The sequence below is a fragment of the Aythya fuligula genome, chromosome Z, assembly GCF_009819795.1.
Source record: "Aythya fuligula isolate bAytFul2 chromosome Z, bAytFul2.pri, whole genome shotgun sequence".
Lineage (NCBI taxonomy): Eukaryota > Metazoa > Chordata > Aves > Anseriformes > Anatidae > Aythya > Aythya fuligula.
In genome coordinates, this window is record NC_045593.1 from 83782944 (window position 1) to 83799769 (window position 16826).

General features: G+C 35.7%; 1 protein-coding gene across 5 annotated transcripts in view; it reads right to left on the reverse strand.

Annotated features, from left to right (window-relative positions):
* Positions 1 to 16826, reverse strand: part of MCTP1 (multiple C2 and transmembrane domain containing 1) — a 314126-nt gene that overhangs the window by 65276 nt on the left and 232024 nt on the right. The gene's annotated exons all lie outside the window — the stretch shown is intronic.

The window sequence follows — 16826 nt, forward strand, 5'->3', positions numbered from 1 at the left end:
CTGGAAAAAAAAAAAAAAAAAAAAAAGACTAAAAGAAAAACCAAGGTGGAAAATATTCAGAAGTTCACTGCAATAACAGCAAACTCTATGGACACCAAAATGCTAGATAGGGCACAACCCACCTAAAAGAAATAAAAAGCATGCTCTGAAATGCACTCCATAATTAAGCAGGCTAGCCTATAAACATTTGTGTGTGTGTGATTTTAGCATCTGAGTTTTAAGTTTCTCTATTGTTAGTTGTATTGAGAAATTAAATTTTTAATCTATAACCTATAAGGTAATTTGTCAAGACAAACACATTCAACAAAACAAGATTTTCTTTTTTATGATCCTAAGTGGAAAACTGTTTCCTGCTGCTTTTGTTGAAGTAATGCTTCTGCAGGGAAAAATATATTTCCATGCTATTAAAAAAATGAAACATGCCCTTCCAATTGTTTCTGTATAATAAATTTAATTATATTTTTATTTCCACAAACTACATTAAATCATACATAGCACAGAGAGGTGTGCCCTGGCAACCTTCCCATTGTTTTTATAGTTACTTTTTCCAGCCAGAATATGCTGCAGTCCAAGCTGTCTTTCTTTTTAAAATCGTCTCTCTCCATGCTGTAGGAGCTTGCAGGACGTTTGGTTGTGCACTCCAAATATATGACATTTCATAGAATCTACCTCATCTTTTAGTAGTTCACTGTTTCAGTAACATTACATTTCATGTATTCAGATGCCTGCCACTCCAACATGGTTAGCTGTACTTTAACATAGAAATGTTCTACAGCTCCAAAAAAAACCACACATTTATTGAGCCATCATCATCAATAATGTGTACTAACCATTGAAGAATACTATATTTTACAGATGCTCATTTCAAAGCACATCTTTAAAAGGCGAATAGAGGAATTCAGAGTATTTCATTGCTATCTACAGAATGGTATGTTGTCATTCTTAATAGTCATTGCTACACTATTACACTCTGATTTTTTTTTTCTTTTCAGAGTAACATAGCAATGAGAGCACCAGTTTCAAAACAAGAACATACATATATATATATATATATTTTATTTTTTTAACGTGCTACACATACCAAGGAGACAAAAACTGACAGGAGCAAGTTCTGAAATTAGACATTTCATAAATTTAAGTGAAAACAACTCAAGACTTGCAATTATACACGTAAATATATGGTTTCTATACCTTAACAATCTATTCAGTCTCAGAATCTTTTGGCCGAAGCAAAATGGCTGAAAAAGTTATTACAGAAACTTCCATAATTGTTGCCTAACACTTCCCATTCCAAAGGATTTTCTCCCTATATTAAAAGAGGCATTTATTAATTTTAACGTGTCTTTGAAATACAACAAGAGGTTGTCCATAGGTTAAAAGGTGTATATTTTGTCTTTCAAACACAAACTCACTAATGTACAGTTGTTTTACATAGTAGTGAAAAATCTCACTTCCCTATCTACTTCTGAATTGCTGGAATGCCAATATATTATATATAATAATGACCTTGAAAACCTCAGACTAAGGTTTGATCTTGTGACTCTCATAATTGAAGAAGCTGAAAAATGTATGGTGTACTTTTTACATATTTTATGCATATACAAGGGAGCAGGTTCGAGGTTTGAGTAGGTCACCTTCCTTCTGGTATCATTCTTCCTTCCCCGGCTCCCACATAAGGTTTTGCTGACATCTGGGACAAGAAGATGGGGGTAGTTTCAGCTAGGATTTTAGACATCCTGTAAAGTACTGTGTGACTGACCTGTTGTTTTGAAGTGAGCTGATGGTTTATGTTCAGGTCTAGACTTTTCAGAGCTGCAGCACACTTTTAGTAACTAAACTGATGCTCAGTGTAATAGCAGTGCTTGGTTGCTGTCTTCACAACAGTGTATGAAAGCAGGCTGAACATTTTGCTGACGCTCATCATGGCTATTTGCAAGATACAAGAATTCAACTACATGTTCTCCAGGAAACAGTATTCTGACATGTGTAGTCCCCTCTACCCATTTATTGAGCTCACTCTTCAGAGCAGCTCTGACTGATGTACTTCCCATTTCATCCTCTTATTTTCTGTCTCTACCTAACTCCTGCTGCAAGGAAATTGGGCTCGCCCTTCACTGCTGGGTCTCACCTCATTAACTGCACTCTCCTTTCTTCCTGGTGCTCCTCCCACATTGTCACAATGCTCAGCAGAACCCTAAACTGTCTCCTATCCAACCCTTCCTAATCATTCCTTTCCATTCACTCCCTGCTTCTCTCCAGAACACCGCCTAGAGTCAAATCAGGATTCAAATCAGAATTGTCTAGCTCTCAGCTCCTGTATATGTCTGGCCATTGTGCTGGCTCTGGAGAATCAGGACAGCATGGGGGAGGCAAGCAGAAGAAAGGAATGTGTGGGAGAAGATGGTAGCCAAACTGACACGTTTAACTACTGTCTCCTAACACACAGGGCAGTTCTCAAGTGCTGGTCATAATGCGCCAGAGTACAGGCAGAAGTCAACATGCAAAACACTGAAGTTAACCCCTTCTTAGGAAGTCTTGTAAAGTTTAAAAATATAGGAATATATCCTCAGAATGGTTGCAATGTTTTAAGACGAGCATAAACATAAATTTTTTCTACTTCAGAACAAAAATAAAAGACATTACTTCATTGGCCCAAGGAAAAGCTTCAACGCTAAAATTTGAAGACTGACAAAGTCAAATGCAGCTGAGGAGATTACAGACAGATCTTAACAGCAGACAGTACTACTGAAATAACCTACAATAAATATCAGGCAGAAAGAAGGAATTTGGGTGTATAACGAGAACAGGATCTGAGTTATTGGAAAAAGTCTCTGTGGAGATCTAAGATAATCACAAAAGCTGTCTTCCTCATTAACAGTTTCACAGCTGCACTGTTCGTCCAAAATAGAACAAACTACCTAGAGTCCCTTCTTACAGTTTCTCTTCATATCTTAAAATAATGCAGCTTCTTCTTGGGTTTCTGATAATTCTTAGTGGAATTAAACTAGTAAAGATATATTGTTGTCAGATTCCACAATTCCTTTTGCTAGGTTTCTTTGAAATACCAGCAAGGTGGAAATCACAATAGCTGGAAGTTACCTACCATGGCACCAAAAATAATATACGCCAATTAGAAACAGTAACGAATGAGTTCCAAATAAAGAGATAAATATACATTATGTGCATGCATAATTTTACATGCATGCACACACAGATAAAACTACAAATCCACATAGCACAGTAATCTTTCCTTCACATATTTTTTAATCCCCTTTTTACACCTTTTACATAAGTCCTTTGGGCCACATACAGCATTTAGCAATATCATTGTTGGCATGAGGTTTCATTGTTTGGTACCTCATTTGATCATTAACCTCTCTGCATAGTTAAGAAATGTGATGAAATAGAAAAGCTCTGTCTACTACTTTGTACTTGTTCTGCCGAGGTTAAATGATGCATACCACTTGCTCCTGTTGAAAGGAAAACAGCTTTCAAGCTACTTTATTAATTTAAAAAAATATATCTTGTAGTGCCAGGATACTTTGTGGTGTCTTGGCTTTCCATTCATAAGGGGTAAAACAAACTCAAACATAGCAACGAGTCTGGTGCTTTGTGAAATTGGAGATGACACTGTAGTGAAAGGGAAGATGTTTAGTTTCTTTGTTCTGAACCTTATTTTGCCATTTTCTCAAATCCACTGGCAGCACAAATGGCAGAGCAGAGAGTAACATCCTCCTTTCTGATGAGAAATGTTTTTGCCCTCATGTTGTACATGGCTATATATGGTGCAAACCAATAAAAAATCAAAGACATACATTGTCCAAAATAAATGTACAGAGTTACTCAGAAATTACTACAAACTAATTTTTGTGCTTCCCATGCTTTTGGCTGGATTGCATGGGTCCCATAGACAGAAAAGCTTATGCTTTTTATGAATCTCAGGTCCAAGACAGCATAGAAATAGCAGGTAAGAGGCCCTAGGAGCATTTAGTGGTGTAATGTAAGCCTGGAGGGGGATATATGTTTTGTATAGGTTAATCCCTCATGGAGGAAAGTCGCATGCCATCTGAGCAGGGGCTGCTCTTTACCCTGTGTGTCTAACATCCATCACATCTTCACTCACATCATTATTTATGTCACAACCTTCTATGACTCAAGAGAGCCATGCCACCAGCAGAGCCAGCTGCATTTTATATATGTTTTTTCTTTACTACCTCACCTTCATGCAGGCACATTCACATTCACAAATAAATGAACAGAAGAAATCACTGGTAGGCAGTTAAAGGCCTGCCCCCCATGTCAGCTGGGAACAGTGGGAAATTAGAAAACTGGTGCTTTCCATTTGAAAATATTCTTACAGAGTTTGCAATGCATCTTTCTCTCATCTCTTCCAATTCTACAGACAAGACTATTTTACTCTTTTTAGGTTGTATTCCTTTTGCTGTATTACAGCTTCCTTTATTTATTAATTAATTTGCTTATTTTTTTCCTATATGATTTCAGAGTGTATTAAAAAGTCATGGGGCTTTTGTTTTCATGTAACACCACAGTTAAGTGGTTGTTAATTTCCAAACCTTGCATGAAAACATCAAGAAAAAGACTATACAGATTTGGGTGGGCACAGATGAAATTCCAAATTTAGTGACAAATGTTCAGCATTTTACCATCTTCATTGAACAGTAAAAGCTTTTTATCACATTGGAGGCAACAAACTTCTGAAAATCTGATTATCCTTTAACCCTACAGTGGATAACGGCCCATAAACTACTTGAATTTCTTAAAACTCTATTTAATTACTGCCTAGTGCACTTTTATATCACTCTTTTAATATTTGTACGTAACATACTATACCTAATATCAAGGTCCAGTTTTCTATAGTGAGTGCAAATAAGTTAAAAATAAAGAGATATCAGTGAAGTATAGAAACAATGAAGGAGGCTCCTTTTTTTTTTTCTCCCTATTCCCTTCTAGATTTGCTTATACTGCTTTCCTACCTGAAATTTCCCACCAGTGCTTTTCCACATTTAGTGGAAAATTATTATGTTAATAAGCAGTACAGCTTTCAGGAAAAAAGATGCTACATTGTACTGACCTGTCCCGACCACAACAAGGGTGGAAAAAAAAAAAAAAAAAAAAAAAAAAAATGGTAGGCTAATTCCCAAGGCACAATCCTGATCTGGCAGTAATAGATGAGTATGAAATCCTTACCCCACAGAACTTGTAAGAAGGCTGTTGCAATAGATGGGCCATGGAAGTCACTGCCATGTTCTCCAAAGCCTCCCCATGTCCCCTCAGAATGTGGATAACCTCTTTCATTTCCACTTTAGAGGGACACAGACTTGTTCTGTCTGTGAAGAAGGCCACATAAGGATGAGGCAGCATTTCATGCGTGAGTTAGCTTACTCAGTCCCTCGAGACATGGCTAAACCCCAGTGAGTTTGTACTGCCTAGAGCACTGCTTCTCAAGCTTCTGAAATGATAGGCTATTTTGAGTTATCGCAATTTCTTCCAGACTACCACACACCCTTATCATCAAACTTTTAAACATATACACTTTAAATATGGATTTATACCTGAGAAGTACTTGCTATGGGAAGTGACTACAAATCACAGTCTGAGAACTAGTGGTGTAGCATGTTGTTATAGAGCACGATAAAAGAGAAAGAAAGCAACAGAACAAATATAATCTGAAACAAAGGGCGACATAATAATGAGGTTAAAAAAAGAGAGAGAGAGAGAGAAGTAACACAAATAAGTATAAGAACATACCAAATCAACAGACGTTCTGGAAAGTTGTATGTACTCCTTATGTTTCAACACTAATCAACCCATGCAGTTACAAAAATAAAGACAGTGTCAAAACCCCATCAGATAATTATATCACTTCTTTCATTCCTGTCACTTTATTTCATACTATTTAGTACTACTACATAGTGTTCATTATTTGTGAAATAACATTAAAATTGATAGGATATAATATGTTATGTTGAATGAACCTCAATTATGAGGTACTTTCTTTAATTTTCTTTAATATATCTTCAGAGCAGGTAGAGGAAAACAAGTTATTATATTTCCTAACTATATCTACACACAGGCTTAGCTATATCTCTCCATCTGAATAACAATTTTGTTTCTAAGAATAAAAAGAAAGACAATTGGTTGAATTACTTCTGAAGTATATTTTTATACTTGAATATATTAGTATTAGTTTTATAGAACTTATTCTCAAGCTGTGATGGCAATTTCTAAATACTTCATAGGTGGGTGGTTTTTTTCTTTCCCTTTTTTTTTTTTTTTTTTTTTTTTTTCATCTGCACCGCAACCACCACCATGAAATTGTCATTCCCACCTCAAGGAGAAAAGCAGTACAAGTTTCCTAATAATACTCTTAAGTAAAAAGTAATATGTTGGTAATGATGGCTTTTTAAGGCCCCCAAACCAACACAAACTAAGATGAGTAGAAATGAAGAAGGAAAGGTGGGAAACACAACTTTGCCATATAGGTAGACCAGGAATTCCAGAGGAAAAAACAATTCTCACCAAAATTTGAATTCAAAAGAAAAAAGGAAATACTTTCCACATGAAGTCTCTGTCTTAAAAATTCTTTAAAATTTCCCTCCATGTTTCTGCAATCTCCATTTTAAAATTCTTCTGAAGAGCACTTTTGAGCTATCTGAATTTAAACATATAGATCAACATTCAAATACATTGGTTTAACAGAGATAGAGGAATAGGCTTGTGTCCCACATTCAGTATGGGACAGGACATCATTTCCTCCTGTAATTCCTTTCAAAAGATGCACACGCTGTATACATACGTGCATGTCTGTGTGCATACAGATGGAAGCACACACACAGGAAGAAGAGAGGGACATGGGTTTGCTGCACCTTTGCTGGTCAAATCATCTTCTATTTCAGTGTCTACATACAAATTTTGGTGTCAAAGTGCCTACATTTTGGTTACTGCCTTTAAAATGTAGAAAAAATAATAATTTAGTAACTCTTCAGCAACTTCCAGCTCTTCCAAAAACTATAGTACCAGTGAGAATTCATTTCAGTCATGAAGATTGTGACATATCTGGAGAAAGCTCTATTTGCAATTGTTGGAATATCATTTGCTCTGACTGTGCCCGCTTCAAACATCAGAAAAACAAAAGCTTATTTTCTATGCTCTTGCTTCTCGCTACCATACGAAGGCAGGAAACCCCCAAATGCTGTAGAATTATTTTCAGTGTCAATTTCTTGTTTATCACATTTTCCACCCTATCTATTTTTTAGTATCTGATAAGTCTCCCTGGGATCTAGCTACATCTCTGATAAAGAGCTGTTTGACGACTGCATTCTTGACACAAGCTTTCTTACACATATTTTATCTGTATGTAAATACACAAAAAGGGCATAAAACATATTTACAAGCACAGGTGTTCCTGATATCATATTCAAACACATATACAAAGGAAATGTATGTATGCACTCATATACATACAGTAATACAATGGGATTTCCATGGGGAAATGTGAAACTTATTGTTAAAATGTCTGTCATCCATGTAAGAGAAACAGAAATGAGCTGGGCATTAAATTTGCATACAGCCCCAAGCACCGAGGTTCCTGCATGTGCAGTGTTCTCCTGTTCTTGATGATGGGCATATCTGGCAGGAAGAGTCTGTCAGGATTAGCTCAGGAAAAAACACCCCCAAGGAGATAATTTGAAGACATACTGAGAATTTGCCTCAGTACATGAAAATAAACATGAAATTCACTGCAAACTATGCACACTAAAAGTTACCACAAACACTACGCCACACACCAGGGGATAATCTATTTCAGCTAATTAACACACAGCCACACACAGCACTGTGAGAAGTGGTTGCCACTTAGGATTGATTTAGGTCTTGCATAGCTTAAATAGATTTAGAAAGAAAAGGTCTATTTAAACGTTTAGACAGGGAGGGGGAAAAAAGATAAAATTAAAGTAGCTGTGAAATAAACAAGCTCAGATTCATTTGATGGCTTAGCTTTCTAGTGAATAACAAGACAATGTAAACACATTATTGCTACTGTTACACTAAATACCCCAAAGGTACAGTGCCCTCCATTTTAAAACTGATTTTCACAAAGTAAATTCCAACACTCTCTGTTCCAAGTTACGATTAAGATTTTGCTTTCTTTATAACTACAGCCATGTTAAAAGTGTATATTTTAATAGCAATACTGTCTGTTGAAGTAAAAATTGCTCCATCTTAAAGTTCAGGTAGAAAACAGTTAAATAATACATTGGATATAATTTTATTTAAAAATATATATATATACCAATATGTGAAAACAACTCGACCTTAAATCACCTTGGATAAGAAAATGAAATATTTCTTTTTCCTTTCTTTGTCTTTTCCCCCAACTCTTTTTCTTGCAATTTTCTTGCCAGGAGACAAGTGTGAGGCCATTTCATAACATTTACATTCTTAACACATGCATGAAGGAGGTAACACAATACCGTATCAAAATTAGGACATGAAAGCACATCTCCAAGATTTCACAGCTACAAGTGTTACTGAGCATCTTTACCACCCTCAAACAGTAACTGACAGCATTCCAAAGATCTCACACTTCTTCGATGGCCAGCTAACTTAACCAGTTATTTCATGGGCAGTTCGCAGGTACTGCTGGAGAGTAGTAAAACAGATATGACTGAAAACAAAGCCAGATGAAGACTGCTCACCTACCCACAAAAGGTTTAAAGTGAGAATGAAAGCCAAGAAAATAAAGAGGGGCCAGAGAAGGATCCAAGCAAAACCAAGGTAGAGCCCAGAGTGTTTGGGCAGTGTGCTCAGCCTTTCGCACATCGTGTTGCCCAGGTCAGTTGCATGCTACTGAGACCCCAACAAGCAGGGGAGTGCCACTTGCATTTGTGCTAAGGACAGAGGAGAACAAGACTGTATGAGAATGTGAATAAAATCTAGATACTGGAAACCCTCATTCATTAAAATGAGTATCTTCCAGTATAGACGTATAACTCCCAAACTGAACATTAATTCCCAAAGTCCAAAATGTTTAATTTCAGGGTTCAGAAAAATTAAGCCTTAAAATCCACAGATGGAGCTATAAATTTTGGGAAGTGATGGATAAATCATAAGATCTCTATTAGAATTAACCAGCAAAAGTTGTGAAACTCTGTCCCTAAATACCAGACACCTAAACATATGCAGGCCATAGGCATGCAACTTCTGTTCTGGAAAGGGATCCTTTCAGATCTGCATCATGAGCAGCCAGTACCCAACTAAAGACAGAGGTAACAGTGTCAGTGTTTAGATAATGCCCGAGCAATGCGTATTTCCCACTGCATTGACATTATTTTGCCAAACTGCTACAGCAGCAAGCAGGCATCTTTTATAACAGTAAGGTGACTACTCTTTCATATTTGCTAAGTGCCTCTGAAGGTCTAACAGCAGCCAGTGGAAAACACTAGCCATTTTGCTTTAGTCCAGCGTATTTATCATATATGATCTGGGAAGAGAATATGGGCAACATGAATGATGCCTCATCGTTGGGTCAGTTACAGACAACAATGTGGGGACAAAAGTGAGTCTGTTATGGATAACCAGGATGAAGCCAGACTATTAGCTTTTCATCTCAGCAGGAGGAGAAACTAAACTGAACTTTTTACTGGTAGGTCCTTTTGATCTTCCCAGTAGAAGACAGGTAACAGGAAGATTTACATTTCATCTCAGGGTAGAATGATTGCTCTGGTCTGCAAGCAAAAGGACAAGTTATAACATTGTACTATTGTTGATTGGTTTTCCTTTGAAGACTTCAGATTAGAAAAAATTCAGTAAGTAATTGGCAAAAGATTTTAAGCCCATAACACTTAAGCTATTGATTCGTGTATGAAGAACTCACTTAGAAAAAAAGAAGATACTTTTAAGATTTTTTTTTGCTAGGATTGCATCTTGGCACCACCAAGACTAATTTTCTTCACAAACACCAAAGACTAAGGGGAAATAGGATAGAAATGGTGTAAGAAAGGTCTTTCGTGGATCAGCTTATAGTAACCTTTAAGTACTGCAAGGTTTCCAAACAACAGTGCTTGCTGCTTTTTAAATGGCTGGGTATTTTAGTCTGAGGGCTGTTAGTTAATATATTTCTCACTAAAATGAGCAAAAAGATCTGTTGACCTTCCTTTTATGGAGGCATGAATAAAAGGGTATAGCTATTTTGGAAAGCCAAAAACAGAGCAGCATTTCCATGCCACTTTAAAATAGTGTCATACTAAAATCAGAGCCTTCAAATCACAAGGAGCTGTCTGTAATTCTCTTCAGTCCTCTTCTCCTGAATCTTACACAACTACACTACAAATTCAGACAACAGCTTCCCAACACTGGCAAGGAAAAAACCCTTTCCTAGCCAGGAAAGTACTATAAAAATGACAGAAACGCACATAACAGTGCTAACTGAGCCATAGCCCTTCCAGTGTTAAAAATCTAGAAGCGGTAAATTCTAGATCCCATCAGTGCCAATTCAAACTGAATGAACATGTCATTGCTATAAAACGTCATCCTTTCGCTCCTAAAAGAATGAAGTTATCAGCACTCTGCCCCAGCAAACTGGTCCCTGCAACAAAATATCCGAAGGTTGATCTAAAAATGGTGTAAGCAAGTGGAAAACCTAATAAAGTAAAAATCCCGATGTAAAACTAGCCTAAAAAGAACAGAATCCAGCCTTGGGTTTTTCGCATTGTACACCAAAGTAATACTTGTAATCCCCTAAAACAGTACTTCAATAATGTTTATCCGTGTCAGATTTCAAAAAGAAAAATACATTAAAAGTAGGACCACAATACTCAGTGTCTGCTTCGTGAAAGCTTGTGATTGCATTCCAGTTATTTCCTTTGAAAATTTGATCTTGTGTCTTGACAGTGACAAATCGCTGGTCCTTTGCTCAGTAGACCTTCCTGATAATAGAAGATATTCTTCCCCAAGAGAAGGAATATTTCAAGCAAACACATTCACGTGGACTGAGCCTGCCCTTTTCTGAAAAAGAGTTTGATCTAATTGCTTGAATGTCATCATAGGACAGAACATCTTAAAACTGATTACCAGGTAAATTTTAAACGACTTCAAGCATTAAAAATGCTTACTTTTCTTAAGATATTGTTCATAATATCTATAAGACACAGGTTTTATATCACTGTAATGCCCCCATGCAAATTGTTAGCAAAGTAGTATTCATATTTTGAATAATTCTTGAAAAACAACTAGCGGGGTTCAAAAAAGCAAGAGGAGAAAATGGGGAAGAAAAAAATATTGTACTATAGCAGTTTAGGGGAATCTACCGTAGTGGCATATAACTGTATTTCTTTGTAATCTTTCTGCCAGAGACCCCAGCAGATTTTTACCTAGTCCTATCTAACTATGAAAAGTTAAAAAAGATAACTTACATCATATCCTCCAGACAAGCAGTTAAACGGTTTCCTGTCATGTTTTGTGTAGCCTTATTTTTTCCACACACCAAGAACAGAAATACAGGGAATGCAATATACAAAGAAAAGCTACCAGCCATGTCTGTAGACAGTTTTTTCTTGGTTCACAAATCGATACCTATGTATGACCTGCATATAAAATATCTGGCATGAAAAAAAAAAAAAAAAAAAAAAAAAAGCTTGAGAATGTAATGGGAGACTTAAAAAATAAAATGTTGCTAAAATGATTTTTTTTAATGTGTTGATGGAGGAGCTTCCTTTCCTCACACCACTGTGAGTAAAAGCTTATGTTTCACAGCAGCCAGTTGTGATGAGCTCCTCCTCCTGGGCTTCCTGCTTCCCTGAGGGACCCCCACGCTAGAAAATGACTCCCCTGCTTCACCAGCTAAGATATGAACATTTGCTACGAACACCAGATGCCTTTCTAACATGGCCACTGGCATGACAAATTGAAGCAAGGCCTTCAAAAAAAAAAAAAAAAAAAAAAGTCAGATTTTCTTGTTAACCATGCTGCATGTCCCCAGGCAAAATAACCAATAAAAAATACTCTTTTGTCTTTTTTTTTTTTTAAATGCCTGGATTCCTTTAACAATTTTAAAGATGAGGAGGTTCGTATTCTACAAAGGCAGCAGACAAAGGGTGGCTCAGTTTGTGCAGGAACTCAATCTGTGCTTTATGACAAAAATGCCTCCTATTCGAGCGAGGAGAGGAGAGGCTGAAAACCCCTGTGCTGATTGTCCTCATTTGTCTTTTTTTTTGGCTGCTGCAGTTAGTCAAAGGTTGGTTCCCTCCTGCCTGCACCTTACTTTGCCCGTTCCAACTCGCAATCAAACATTCAGACAATACGACTCAAAATCAGTTTGTTCGCAAGGAGGTTGTCTCAAACGTCTGGTGTTCCCTTCTCAAATATCTCAGTTCAGCACTGCAAGGACAAAACACTAAGTGAGTACATTAACAGGAGCTGGGTATGATTTTTTTTTAAACATAGCTAACTGAATCCTCATAAAATTAAGCACAATCTTAGAAATACAGAAAATGTTCAGTGTACCGTAACTACTGCTTATGGTGATAACCAGATCTTCTTTGGCATGGCCTCGTAAGAAGAAAATAATAAACCTAAAAACATCCTGTGTTAAGTGACAGAAGAGCAACTCCAAAGGAGAATCAACCATCATTTTAAAGAGATGGCATCTATTGCTGGGTTCTGGAAATGGAAACAGTGATATTATGCCACACATACTGGAAAGGGAAAAAAAAAAAAGTTAACTAAAGACAATTTGCAGAATAATTTTCTATCTGAACAACCCTGGCTTTAAAAATAAAACCTATATTACTCTTTTTTTTTTTTCTCTTTTTTTCTTTTTCTTTTTCTTTTTTTTTTCTACTGTGTATTTCAGAAGTTGAAAAGCAGTAATAGCAACAAGAGTGAGTGGCCACATCCCCAGCAGGGACAGTGTGTCCGTGTGTCCTGCCCTGCAGCTCCTGCATCGCCAGGCCACGGAGAGCCACTGACCTGCGCTAGTGCCAGATCAGGCCCACATCAAGGAGGGTGAATGCAGTGCCTTGGAGTTTGTTCACAGCTTCAGAGCTTTCCTTACCAAAGTGCTAAAAGAGATCACATTGAGTATTTTGCGGAACAGAGAAGAAAATGTTTAACAGAATTGTAGACCTATGCAAATGTATTAATACCTGATGGACAGTATGCTAAAACAAATAATTACGAGAGAGTGCTGTACCTCCATGACTCCTCATTAGAGTGTCTGTTGTACCTTCCCCCTACCAGTCCCACGGAAAAAAGGGATATGTCTTAAGAGAAAAGTGAATCATAAGGCCAAACAACTTAATACGTAATCTTTAGGCTACTGTTTTAAGATCACAGATTGTCATCAAAGTCTGGAAATTATGCAAATAATACTTGCTACATTTAGAGGTCTGCACAAGTAAAGACTTCTCGACCTAAATAGTAATTGTGTCTCAAGAAAAGGCAGTTATTTTTTGTGTGATGCAAGGGTGCTACCTACAGGTCTGAGTGGAGAATAACATTCAGGGAAGATAGGAAAAAAAAAACAAACTACTTTTTTGAGAAAATAGCACAGCACTGGCATTCTCACTAAATTAAACCCATCTTCATTTCAGGGCAAGGAACATATGGAATTTCTTTACATCTTTACACCTGAAGATTTCAGTAAACCCAATTTAACTCTAAGTCTTACAATTCTGCTAATATTTTTCTATCTAGATTTAAATCATTTTTACTATCACATATATGCTTTCATATATGGGCTTTTTTTTTTTTATATATTTCATATATGGGCTTTTTTCATATATTAGGCTTTTTTTTTTTTTTTTTTTTTTTAATTGACAACAATTACATAAAACCTATATTATTCTAACACACATTTCAGACACCTTTTCTGAAAATTAATTTTGGCTGTAACTATTCAAAGATTACGATTCAGTGCTTGGTCTTGCAAATACATTTAGTTGCTGGACAAGACATATTTGCACCATCTTAAATATACTACTCTCCTATATCTCTTGTATAATCAATGCACCATTCAATACAGCACAACTGTCTTGAGAATTACTTACAATAGTCTAAATACAGCAGTATTTCCAGTATTTTCAACATCATGAAGAGATTCTTGGAAAACTTCATTAACCCAAGTGCATGCTTTTTCTTCTGTGCATCATTTACACACACATTTTCCCTTGCAGGTGGAATAAGGCAAATATCTTATGCGTATGTGTAAATTTACTCCTGCGTATGTGTAAAATTACTCCATTTATGATCTGAATTGAACTTAATGATACACATTTAATGGCACAGGCTCAGAGGACTGCTAAATGTCCTGAAATAGCGGTCCTGTGATATGCCCAGTATTCTGCAGACACTGCTGCAGTATACATCTAATAGATAATTGTAACTGTAGCAGCAGCAGCGCTGTCTTGCATTCATGATCGGCTGAGAATCAGGCAAGCCGTACAGTTCAAAAGTACATCCTGCTTTAAAAAAAAATGTGAGATCCTTTCTTTCTCTCTCTCTCTCATTCTTCTTTTTTTTTTTTTTTTTTTTAACATTTTCCCAAGTTGTATAAAAAAGTAAGAAAAGATTATTAAATGCATGTTATATTACATAACACAATAATAACTGAGAATATTTTCCTTTTAGATACAGAATGCAGAGCTTCTGTTAAACACTATCATTTCATATCCATAGTGACAAAAGGACACCAGCCTGTCACAAGCACAATTAGATATATTTTAGTATCACTGCAATGCTATGAAAAGGGTTACTTGAAAATGATGTTTTTGGTTTTTGTTTTTTTTTTGAGATGTTTTGTCCGAATCCATAATACTTCTCGGGGATTAAACATCAAGATAGTTTCTATTTGTAATAATTACTGCATTGAAAATTAATAATCTGTCGAACTGGAAAACTGCTTTATTTTACAGTCCCAGTTGAATGGAGTGTCTAGACTAAAGTATGTTTCTGAAATAGTTATGATACATTATTAAGTACTTCCAGCTTTGCTAGAAATTGCATTAAAAAAAAAAAAAAAAAAAAAAAAGGAAAGGAAAGGAAAGGAAAGGAAAGGAAAGGAAAGGAAAGGAAAGGAAAGGAAAGGAAAGGAAAGGAAAGGAAAGGAAAGGAAAGGAAAGGAAAGGAAAGGAAAGGAAAGGAAAGGAAAAAGAAACACGATAGAGAGTTTGGTTAAAAAAATACAACACAGTTTCAGGAAAAAAAAGCAACAACAATGTACTGATGTAAGCTATAGTATGAAATGAACACTATTCCTCAACAACGTGTAACTTTTGCTTTATTCTCAGGCAACTAAAATATATCTTATTTTAAGGAAAAAATATTGATCCCACTAATATTATTACTGATTTAAAGTTCAAAAAATTTTACAAAATATTCAATTATTGATGATTTTCAGGTGAAAGTTCAAGGATAGTTGTACTGAAAACCATCAGATATTCTTTTCTCATTTCAATAAATTGGGAAAAACTTGTTTACATTATTTTAATAACCTTATATATATGTATTAGTATGATTACATCACAATGAAATGAGCACTATTCTACTTTAATTATGAGGATAATCCTGAGTCATTTTTTAAAATAGAAATGTCTCAGTATAATTAAACTGTTCACAGGACATTTTAATGAATGTTGAAGAGAGAACCACAGTCTGTAATAGTATATTCATAACAAATTTGCTCTGAAATTAATATTTAATTCATTTAAAAATACTTTATGCCTCCTATATAGTTAACCGTAAATTATTTTAAGTTGCCTTTCCCACTGATTGAACTTATTCATATTTTATTCAGTTCTCCCAATTTTTAATTGCATCAGAAAGCTCTGTGAGCACAGTTAGTGGTAATGTTCATGGGTTGCTAGAGGAAAATTAATAAAGGGAAAAGTTCCTATGAGTTGTCTCATTAGGCTAACTAAATTTTATATCATATGCTCAAATTTTTTTACTAATTACTTGTCTGGGACAAACTACTGTATCAACATATGTCATTTTGGTGCACCTTCTATTATTTTACATGCAAAGATACATTTATTTTTCCTCACCAGATATTCCTAATCCACAACCAATATTAAATTCCTCCAAAAAGAGGGGGGACGACACATGACTGAAACACCCCTCCTCTCCCTCCTGCCTCCATTTCATGGTGGAAGGAAAGCAATGGTTTGTTGGTTATTGTAAAAAAATATTTCTGATAAGGAAAAATCAAAATGTATCAGTCACATACAAATAATATCATTCTTAATTTTGCTATATACAGGTGCTATGCACATATTTCTAACTTCTGAAGCCTAAGGACTATTATATAAATAGTAACTGACTTTTAATGTAAAATAACTGGTAAAACATTTCTACCTGGCTCTAGTTCTTCATGTGTGTCTTAACACTAACTTCCTCTTCAAATTGCTGTAACATTATGTTGCCTAAATTTTCTACCAGGAAAACTGCTAACACTTTTTTCTTTGTACTTTTCCCTGAGACGTTTACAAAGTTCTTCAGAACACCAATCAAAACTTAAGAAATAAAATAAAAACATTTCCTTTATGAAAGCTCAATGACCTTTGACATCATTCACTATTTAGAAACCCATAAAAGAATAGATAACAAATATATGACTCACAAATTATCAATTATGAAAAATAATCTAGGGTAGAATGCTACACTAATGCAAAAAGATGGATTACTTGTCATAAACCAATAAAGCTTTTGTTTGCGAATCCAATATCTCATTTCTTTCCTTCGTGTTGGAAAACTTAAAATGATTTTTAAACTGCATTAACTTAAAAAAAAATGCAACTATCATAAAGGTG